General features: G+C 40.0%; 1 long non-coding RNA gene across 2 annotated transcripts; it reads right to left on the bottom strand.

Moving 5' to 3' along the window:
- Positions 1 to 7,234: 7,234 nt before the first annotated feature.
- Positions 7,235 to 11,410, bottom strand: LOC132615898 (uncharacterized). 2 transcript variants are annotated; one of them, XR_009572884.1, is made up of 3 exons: positions 10,301 to 11,410; positions 8,791 to 10,223; positions 7,235 to 7,749 (listed from the first exon to the last, which is right to left on the bottom strand). It is a non-coding gene; the product is annotated as an uncharacterized LOC132615898 (long non-coding RNA). The 2 variants fall into 2 exon arrangements; XR_009572885.1 differs by having other exon boundaries at positions 10,321 to 11,410.
- Positions 11,411 to 11,724: the final 314 nt, after the last annotated feature.

Genomic DNA, 11,724 nt, shown 5'->3' with positions numbered 1-11,724 from the left:
CCAACGGTTTATTGTGGAGCCCGAGCAATGCTCTATGCTAGGAGTTATACCCATTTTACTGAACACTATCGACTGCGTGTAAAAATGACAAGGGAGCTCGCCGAGCTCGCCCCAAAGCAAGGCAAGGGCTCGCTTTGGACCGCGCTCAGCGAGGTAGGGGTCCAAAAGTGGAAAAAATTCATGAAAATCATCTAAGTGCAAAATGGACAAGAGAGCTTGCCGAGCTTGCCCCAAAGCGAGGCAGGGGCAAGCCATAGACCGCGCTCGACGAGCCTCGGGGTCCAAAATGCCCCATGCTATAAATTCAACACTTAACTTGAAATTTCAGTTATTAGAGATTACAACTTCGTTCTAAAGCCCTAATCAAAAGTTTTCCTCCCCTCCTCATCCTCCCACGTCAAGGTAAGGTCGCTCTAACGATTCCTAAGTAATTCCAACATTTATTCATTATTAGTAACATGATTCTTCAACCAAAACATAGGATTTCCAAGTAGTAACATGATTCTTCAACCAAAATATAGGATTTCCAAGGTAAATCCTTTTCAAGCGATTCAAAGCTAGAGTTTTGGTGTTCTTCGTCAGAAAAGCAGTTTAGCTCGTTGGATTGGAGCGATTACAGGTATGTGAGGCTAACTATCTACGTTAGGGAATGTCCATGATTCTCCCTACGCCTCATTCTACGTGTTTATCAGTAATTTAACTCAGAATACAGTTTAGCCCTAGTTTCTTGAATAGTTGTAGAACTACTATCTCCTAGGGTTTTAGTTTCATAATTCGTTCATGGTTATCATTTTGAATGTCATGAACTCAGTTACGTAATAATTATAGACTTGTGTATTGACGTCACATGAGTCTCAGTCAGTGTATAATCAGACATTGGCTTAAGTTCCATAATCAGAAACAGTTATCAAGCTATCAGCTATAGCCGAGTCTCAATCTTGTAAATTGTTTAATGTTGAACACATGTATCTGTATTTTTGGGCCCTAGGCCACAGTTTATGCATACGTATTTCTTGGGCCTGAGGCCACAGTTTTGTGCACAGTATTTGGGCCCTAGGCCACAGTTTATATTTACAGTCATACGGGTGATTCTTCATTCAGAAAACAGGGAGTATTCTTATCTTTGCTCCACATGTTCAGTTCAGTTATCAGTTTCATACTTACAGTCTTTCCTTCAGTTTGCTTTACATACAAGTGCAATTCAAATGTGCTGATGTCCCTTTTTAATGCTTGGGGACCTGCATCGCAACGGTATATAGGTTGACGATTCAGCTAGCTAGGACTGCCCGTATCAGCTGCTTGGTGAGCCCCAATTCCTTCGGGGCGTTATCCTGCTTTTAGTCTTTCTAGTATTTTAGATAGTTATCTTTTCATTATTCTTAAAGGCTTTATAGACATAGTCCAATCAGTCAGATATTAGTAGACTTTTGATGTGCTAGCCTTGTGGGCTATTGATTCAGACTTTTACAGTATTTTCGCAATTAATATTATTTCAGTCATACTTTTAGCATATCAGCATGTGTTAGTCTTATTTCCTTATTTTAGTATGTTTTGATATCACATGTTGATTCAGACAACCTATGGATTCGCTTTTGTTACACCCCGTAGTTTTGTACGTTAAGATTTATAAGTGTTGGATGTTTTAAGTCTGGATACTGGAGTTACTTTCAAGGATATATGAGAATATGTGCACCAATTTTTTTGGGTTATGAGGGTTTAAGTTCATATAGTAAGTAAATTAAGGGAATTAAGTTTTTGGAATTTTGGAAAAAAATATGAGGGGCAATTTTGGCCCAACTTTGAGGAAGAATATCTTTTAGTATATGAGGAGTTTTGAAGCAAAACAATAGCCTAAATTGAATTTCATGAAGCCTAGTTTCCAATGCAACAAACTGCTCGTCGATACGACGTCGGAGTAGAGAATTATGGACGTTACAAGTTAGGCAGGCAGAGTAGGGGACTGCATTGCGCGAATGCACGCTGCTACAGTGCTACAGTGCCAACCGACTTTACTCCACTATATAAGGGGAAAAACCCCATTTTTTCTTCATAAAAATTTCCCAAATGTTCCAAAAAATTCAGCAAGCATATGAGGGCATATATACACCATAAAAGTGAGAATTTTGAGTAATTTTGAGTGACGGAGTATTAATCGAGGTCCGGGTAATGTGTAGTTGCGATTATAGTATTGTCTTGTGAAGGAGTTGGCTTGGATTCAAGGTGAATATTGAAGATATTTTTTCTCTAGTGAGGACAAGGTATGAATCTTCCCTTATTGATATTGATTTCAGTTTATTTACGAAGATAGAGTTATTAAATTATCGTATAATGAACTGTTGATGGAGAAATTGAATAAACATCGTGTGGGATGTTTATGGAGTATCTTGGTGTTGATATTATTTTTGTTGATGTTGGTATTGTTGTTATTGTTGTTGGCTGTCGGTATTGTAATTTCGGGCTAGGCATATAAACAGGGGAGATGCTGCCCGAATTTCGGCAGATTCTAAATAGATTTAAATTGAAGGCTTAAGACGAGCGTATGAGGATGAGCCTAACAGTAATGTGAATTGTTTTATATGTAGATTACGAGACTATGAATGATCTTAAGTAAATTGCAAGACAGGAAGTAAGTTGGAAAGTCGAGAAATAAGCGTCCAAGTATGTTAAGGCTAGTCCCTTTCTTTCAAAAGGCATAATTCCTATGTTATAATTCCATACATATTTTCCATAACCCTCTTACTTCTAGAAGTTAGAAGTTCATGATTCTTAAAAGCTTCTTATGATACTAAAGATGAGATGTTTTCTATGATGAACATGATGATGATGATTTTAATTCTAGAAATTCCAAAGCTTATGATTTTAATGCTATTATGAGATTATTGAGCTTATTTCATGATTATCTCGATTTTCTTCATTGTTGTTGATCTCACCTTATGATAATTGTTCCTTCAAGGTGAGATATAGCGATGATGATTGTTCCATAATATAAATCGGATGTCACTGACCTTACGTCACTCCGATGTATTTATAGCTTTTATTTGGCTCTCATGCATGCTTTATATATATATGTATGTATGTATTTTCTCACACCGAGTCGTGATATAGTCGGCCGGGTACGGCACCTATTGTGCAACCACTGATCAATTGGTATGGTATTACACACCGAGTCCCGAAAGGGCCGGGTACGTTACACACCGAGTCCCGAAAGGACCGGGTACGTTACACACCGAGTCCTGAAAAGGCCGGGAACGTTATGATGATGATATTATATATGTGTATGTATGAAAAAGTTTTTTTTTAAGGCTAAGCATGCATGACATCCGCCTTATGAGGCATCCAGATATACAGGTTATCTCTCGTATTCCATGTTACCTTTCATATCTATATTATGTTGTTATTCATGCCTTACATACTCAGTACATTATTCGTACTGACGTCCCTTCTTGTGGACGCTGTGTTCATGCCCGCAGGTTTAGGTAGTCAGGCGAGCAGTCCAGCGCAGTAGGATCTTCCCTCAGCTGCAATCAGTGCGCTCCACTTGGTTCGGAGCCGCAGTCTATTTTGGTATGATATTTTGATTTGTACATATGAGTATGACGAGGCCTTGTCCCGTCCTTCCTGCAGTTTATATTTCCACAGAGGTCTGTAGACATTTGTATATAGTTACCAAGATATGTAGCCTTGCTGGCTCTATGATACTCGTGATGTTGTAGCAAACTTGTTGGTTCGCATATGCACATATATGTTGGATTACCGGATATTTTTATGTTGGGCCCTTTCTGCGTGCAGGTATTCTTTGAGTTATGGTATCTAATGTTCAAGGTAACTGTTAAGTCAGGTGGTTCCCAGCCTATGGGTCGGAGCCCATCATGCCCCTCGTTGGGGTGTGACAGCTTGGTCACATGCAGTTAGGCACCAAGTGTCGTATTACGCCTAGACCATGGTTCGGGGTGTGACAGACTGTCTCGGTAGAACCAAAATCCACACAAATATGTAACAGGACAGACCACACTAGATGGCAGCTGGGCAATACTTTGCATTTGTTTTCACATTTGTAAAATTTTATGAGAAATCGAAAGAATTTCCTATTTATATACCAACTCTAGTCATGGAGTACGAAGTTTGTTCAATATTTTGGATGTTACTCAAAACATACCAAAAACTTGTGCCATAATGAATAGGAGACGTCATCTTCTAAAGCACTGTAAGCATAAGGGCCCTCTCTTATAAAAATAAAAACTTTAGTTAGAAGAAGGTTGAAGCTAGCTGAATAAGCTTCCAACCACCAAAGTTAACCAGTGAAAGAATACAGCCTGGACTCTATAATTTAAAAGGCTACGAAGGCCTAAGGAAAGCAAACAAGCAAGCACCTTTTCAAGCAAAGAGTGTGTCACACCCCACCCTTGGTAAGGCGTGACTGGCACCCGGTACCCTACGGGAACCTAGCGAACCAACTTATAACGTGCATCCTTCTTGTCTCGAATGGTAAAAATAAGGCTAAGGGCTAAATATGAACATAATATCATGTATAACTATATGTACAATGGACCCATGACGCCAACATAACAACCAACATAATATAACTAAGTTGTACACAAAGAACTGTCTGCAAAGCCTCTATGAACATGACTGAGGTATACAAGTCGGGACAGGGCCCCCGACATACCCTTAACATAAGTTATGTATGTATATATATATATATATATATATATATATATACAGACCTAGACTCGTCAATGCTCCAGGAAGAAGTGGAGCCCACCAATCAAAATGGTACCTGAAAGCAGCCTACTGCGGTAGATCCTCATCCCGTCTGTCTACACCTACGGGCATAAACGCAGCGTCCACAAGAAAGGACGTCAGTACGAATAATGTACCGAGTATGTAAGGCGGAAATGTAACATAATCAACGTACGCTGGAAAGAAAGAGGATAAGAATCAACTTGGCACTTCTGACTTACCGATGAGAATCTAGTACGCATGTCTCTTAATACTCTCATATCTTTAATTGCATCTATGGACAATACTGTATCTCTAACTTACTTACTGTCCTAGCGCTAACTGCCCAACTGATCAGTGGTAACTACCCGACCGACGGTAGCTCTGTGGTAATAACTGCCCGTCCGATTATCACCTGACGGTAGAGCGCAACTGCCCGATTGATCAGTGGTAACTTCCCGACCGGCCGTAGCATGGTGGTAATACATAACTGCCCCCAACTGGTCGTAGACCAGTGGTAAATACATATCTGCCCAACCGGCTATAGCACGGTGGTAACATCTACCCGATTGGTCGTAGACCAGTGGTAATTATAATCAAAATCCTAACTAAACTTCTACAAGTAATCTCTATACACTTCCCGTGGTCATCACTTAACTCGTAGGGTCTACATAATCACATAAGACTTATAAGCACAGCTCAGGCCATTAGTACTTCTTCCCGCTTAACTAGACTATAACCAAATCCTATGATACAACATGAACCTCTCTTCGAACATTAAATACCTCATTAGAGATCCTCTACTAGCACTCTATTCATGTCCTATAAAACATTCCTTAAGAACCTATTCCTAAACTCATTGGATAATTATTATAGAACCGCCATCATGAACACGTCTCACCTTCAAGGAACAAAGTCATAAGATGATATCAACATCAATGAATAACATCAATAGCCATGAAACAAGCTCAAGGATATCACAAGAACATCGGGAACTGTAAGCTTTGGTACTTTTAGAAACAAGGTTATTGAAGATGTCATATATAGGTGCACAACAAAGAAATCATGCCTTAAGAAAGAAAGGTTTAGCCTTAACATAACTGGAAGCTTACTTTTTGACTCTCCAACCTACCTCCTGCCTTGCAATCTAGTTATGATCGTTCGTAGTCTCGTAATCTATATATAAGACCATTCATAGTATCGTTAGGCGCACCATCATACACTTATCTAAAACCTTTAATTAAAATCCATTTAAAATCTGCCTAAATTCGGGCAGCATCTCCCCTGTTTATATGCCTAGCCCAAAATCACAATCCAGCAACCAACAATAACAATACCAATATCAACAACAATATTTCCAACACCATCATGTTCCATAAACATCCCACACAATGTTTTCCAAGTTCCACAACTAACCAACTCGTTATACAACTATTTAACAACTTTATATCTGTAAATAAACCGAAACTAACATTAATAAGAAGAGATCCATACCTTACTCCCGCTAGAGCCGCAATATCTCCAATTATCACCCTTAATCAAAGCCAAGATTCCTCGCAAAATGATATTATAATCACAACTATACGCTATTCGGACCTGATTCCGGAGATTTCACTTAATTTGCGCTAAAATTCTATGGACGGAAGTTGGGGGATTGTTCTTGAGAGTTTGGAATATTTTTGAGTGTTGGATGAAAAATGAGGGGTAAAGCTCCTTTTATAAGGTGATAAGATCGTTTCTATACGGTAGTTGTTACTATAGCAAGGCGGTTACTGTAGCGCGTGTTTCTGCTCTGTCAGCCTAACTTGTAACGTCCATAATTCTCTACTCAAATGACGTATCGATGAGAGGTTTGTTTTGTTGGAAACTAGACTCGACGAACTTCATTTTAGGCTTTTGAAACACCTTAAAACTCCTAATATACTAGGAGATATACCCCTCCAAAGTTGACCCAAAATTCTACCAATTTCCAAATTTTCGACAAACTTATTTTCTTCGATTTTCTTGGTCCCGGAACATTTCGAAACTCTCTATACATGATATTTATCATTAATCATACTATACAATATACTTAATAATCCTTCGTTCCTCATAATCCAAAGTTGTTTTACTTAGCCATAACTCGACATACTTACGTTCAAATTTAATAAGTGCTTCTCTGAAAGTACGGGGTGTAATAGAGTGATTCAACAGATAATGAGAATTTTCGCTCAAATGTATTTCAAACATCAAATCTAAAGCCTGAATTAGAAGGTGATAATTGACAAAACTGTTTTCTAGTTTAGAAAAACTGGCTTACTTTTTTCCTTCAAAAGGAGTTTAAGAAAGACTAAAAGAAAGTCATTATTGTCCGAAGTGCCTAAGGGTAAAAGGTTGTCAAGACTTACGTTAAACTTAAAGTCGTGAAAGCTATTTTTCCCTTTTGGAGGGAAAACACTTTCGTTTCATAAATAAAACATAAGAAAGCGTGAGTTTTGTACTAACAAAAATCAACAAAGTCAAAAAAGGCGGTTCATACTTCATTATAATAGTTCGGGCCCAAAAGTGACCTAGCGGGGGGCATTACAAAACCAAAGAGCAAAAAAATGCTTTTTCAAGGAGTGAGGCTGAGGTAGGAATGTCACACCCTAATCTTGATAGGGCATGACGGGCACCCGACTCTCATCAGAGTCGAGCGAACCCTTAGACATTCGCTCTATCAAAACCTGTCATTTCAAAAACTTTTAAAACGTGGAACTTTTTCACATAGAGATCATTATCTTTATAATGATTTTGAAAACTTTCAATCAATTGAGTACTTTAAACCAATTGAAATCGTCTAAAATACATACTCTTTTAAAATCTACAAATGATTCGCACTTCTCGACGCCCTATCCACAGGACACTGTCTGCAAAGTCTCTAACATATACAAGATACCATGACATAAGTACTTTGACCCGGCAACACTCCGAACTGAGATGGAGCTCGCCAAACCAGCTGGTAGCATGAGAACATCCTATAGCCAATGTCTTCCACTCATCTGTATACACCTGCGTGGCATGAAACGCAGCGCCCCCAGGCAAAAGGGACGTCAGTACGGGCAATGTACTGAGTATGTAAGGCGGTAACAAATCATAACCATAGCTTGATTTAGGAGAGAAGAAATCACAATCAAACTCAATACCTGCAGCCTTCGCTGGAAGAAGCATAAATGTATACACGAGGTCTCAAAACAATCCTTAAGTAAATAATGCAAGCGAACACACATTCTTTAAGTAAATGATGCGATCTAACACACATGCCGCTTCCGACATGCTAACAAAACAGTCCCTTCGGACGGCCGCTTCCGGCATAGTAATGATGGCCCCTTCGGCCATGCCGCTTCCGGCATAATAATAATGATGGCCCCTTCGGGCATGCCGCTTCCGGCATAATAATAATGATGGCCCCTTCGGGCATGCCGCGTCCGGCATAATAATAATGATGGCCCCTTCGGGCATGCCGCTTCCGGCATAATAATAATGATGGCCCCTTCGGGCATGCCGCTTCCGGCATAATAATAATGATGATGGTGTCAACACAACTTAATCCACGAATATCATTACAAAGAAATGATGCTATGGAGTGTAAACATGAATCATAATTGAAACGAAATAGTAAAATCTCGCACCCCCTTCGGAGTGGTTTTGAAAATCAACTTTATGTTTCTTTTAGTACAAAACTAATTTTCTCGAAATCATTAGTAAGCCATAAGCACGTTTCAAGTCAATCCGAGTTAGCATAAGAAAGTTATGGACATTATTCATCATAGAAACCTCCATGAACGTTTCCAAAACAATCCGAGACCGTCTACGAAAGTTAGGGACATTACTACTTACCAAACTCTTTTTTAAAAAAAACAAGAACTCTTTATGCTTTGCTTGTTATTCAATCGTACAATAGGCTCGACTATACTAAGTATACTCATATCAAGAAGTAAATAAGAATCATTAACAAGCTCGGAATCAAGAATAGAGTTACCCCAAGATACATATCATAACTTACTTAGCTCTAGGACATGCCAAAAGAAAGAAAGGGTAGGTCTTACATACCTTGTCCACTTCCTAAGCTAATCCGAACTTAGGTCGCGGCTTTTCCAAGATCCTTACTCTTTCACTTCTCAACTTGATTAGGGTTGGTAAATTGCACAAATGAATGCTTTGCTTGAGCCAACCACTACTCCACGTTGTTAGGGACGTTCCAATTGCTTGGAATACTAGAAGAAAATTATTTTTCTTGATCAATCCTATGGCATCATTTTCCTCTAGCCATGGCCGAATATGGCTCTTTCTTTTTCTTGAAGTTTCTCCAAATTTCTTGAGTTGGAAAAGATGACTAATAATCTTGCTTGGTCATCACCCACCTATATATATATATATATACACATGGCCTACACATAATGGACACAAGCCTCACCTCATGGCTTGAGGCGATTGGCCAAGCCATGGCTGGGGACCACACGGCCATGTGCCTTATCATGAACTCTTTTTTTTTTTTTGCATTTCCCATTTTGCCCCTAGCCTTCCACAATATTACCATAAACCACCTTGTGAATTTCCCTTTTTACCCTTAGCCTTTCTCAACATTTCCATACTAATGAGCAACTTGTATATTAAATAACTTTGGAAAATAGTCTTGCCCTCAACTCACCACGACTATCTTGAAATATCCGAATGTATAAAATACGGGTTATAACAAGGAAGCTGAGGAGACGCGAGGGCTTCGGGAGCATCGCCAGTAGCAGACGGATTTTCATGGAGCTCGACCAGGGGAAGGATGTTGCCATCAGTTAAAGCATCATTATCCTCTTCCTTTTCTGGAAAGGGCTCTTCGGGGGTCTCCATTGATTCAAGTTCCAACCTCGAGGCTTGATCAATTTCGGCATCAATATCAACGATGCTCCCCTCTTTCACTGCTTCAAGGGTCTTTCTCTTTATTTTATAGCCATTATGCATCACAGCCAAATTGTGACTATCAATATTGGATTGGATCTTGGCTTCAGCGATTTCGGCAGCATGGATGAGGTTGTCATTGGTTTAGTGGAGAACATCGTTGGTCCTGGAAAGCTCCACATTTGCATCTTGATGCTTTTTATTTTAGGCAGCTATGACATCCATCCGGGACCTCAATGATTCGTTCTCCTTCCGAACAGCTTCTACTTCGGCACTTTTGATTCGGAGGTAATCATCTAGGGATTGCACATCAGCTTCGAGACCGGACAGGCGCACTGTTAGCTCAGCCACAAAATCATTATCCTCATTCCGTTTCTTTTTCAAATCCTCCACCCGGTATTGGGGGATGCTGGCTTGCTGACTATAAGCCTCTTTATCTACTTCCAATTGCGCAAGTTTACTTCCAACTCGTTAACTCTAGCAAGCTTAGTTTCCACCACTATCATCAGCTCCCTGGCAGAGTCCTTATCGAAGGCAAATGCTACCCTCTCCTCAATTATCCTCTGAAGCCCTTCGTTTCAGAGGAAGTTGGACTGAAAGGTAATTTGAAATGTCAGAATGCAAATAGGAAGAAAAACCTTAAAAACATACAAAGAAAAGAGAAAGTTACTCGAGCGGCGGCGTACGTACTGACGTTACTAATGCACTCTGAAGAGACTGCACGCGTCTTCCTTCGGTCCTTCTCCGAAGCCACATGCTTCATATAGTTGGCCACTCTCACGGGCTTGGATAGCAAATGGCACTCGGCCAAAATCTGGAGAGTGACGATCCTGAACTCGTTGGTTTTTCGGTCAGAGTCGGATACTCATTCACCAGCTCTTCACTTTGAGGGGAAGGATGGTGATCTGGGGAGGGTGATCTCCTTTGTTGATCCGAGGTTGGGAGAGTTTGAATAGCTGGGTTGGTTGCTGATACTGAATCCTCAGAATCCGGTATAACAGAAGGAATGCAGGCAACTGAAGAAGACGGTGGAGTATTTAGGATAGTGGCAACGGAGAAAACATGGGTGAATAAAGCTCTCGTCCGAGAGGCCCTGTGGCCCACAACATCCATCTGTGCAAATAGCAAAGACTCTTCGGCCCTTCTCTTTCTTTCCAGGGGCTGATCTTTATCCTTAGGCCCCTCTCTGTCTAAATCCACCACAAGAGAAGATCCGGTGGTTGGAGTAGATACGTTGAAAGCATGGAGAGGGTTCCAATTGGTCCCCACGGGGCCTGTTCGAATGATTTTTTAGGTCCGTTTAGCACTGGAACGGGGACTTGATGAAGAACCCTTGTAGAGACGTTTTCATTCTTTCGCTTTTTGGATGTCCGGAGTGCTTCGACCGCATCATCCAGCACCTCGGTGAGAGGTACAAAAGGAGCAAATTCGGGCAAACGTGGTAAAACTTTATGGTGAATTCTTTTTGGTGTAAGGGGTACCCAGAAGAAAAAAAGAAGAGGTTTACTTACTGTGGTTGATAGGGATCATATTTCGATCCTCGAAAAGCTTTTTCCACGTACGGGTTTCCGGAGTGGAGATGTCCATAATACTCTTAATCCAGTCCACAAGATTGATGATTTCGTGGGGTTCGCGAGTAGTGGCTGACTCCCTTTACATTGTATTCATCTGAAACTTTATAGCAAATACTTGTATTATGAGTTGACGATCAAAGTATATACTCCTTGTATTTTGTACCTCATCTTGATTGTACCATGTATGTATTATTTTTTCAGCTATGGAATATATTTTTGTTGTTTGTATTTTTGTATTGATTGTATTCTCATGGGTGTATTCTTGTTTGACTGTACTTTTGTTGTTATGTACCCATGTATACACCCCTGTATTTTTGTTATCTAGTGTCCTTGTATACACTCATGTATTTTTGTATTTTTACCTTGGTTGTATTCGTTGTGCGAATGAATACAATTGACACATGTTGTATTCATTGCGCGAACGAATACAGTAGATACATGCTCCTGGCAAAGGAAAATTTGCTACGAATGGTAATTAGGCAAACTATAGTTATGTATGTTAATTAGGCTCTAAACTGTA

This window comes from Lycium barbarum, chromosome 10, assembly GCF_019175385.1.
Source record: "Lycium barbarum isolate Lr01 chromosome 10, ASM1917538v2, whole genome shotgun sequence".
NCBI lineage: Eukaryota > Viridiplantae > Streptophyta > Magnoliopsida > Solanales > Solanaceae > Lycium > Lycium barbarum.
Note: the sequence above shows the minus strand (reverse complement) of the source record. Positions and strands in the feature narration are given on the sequence as shown.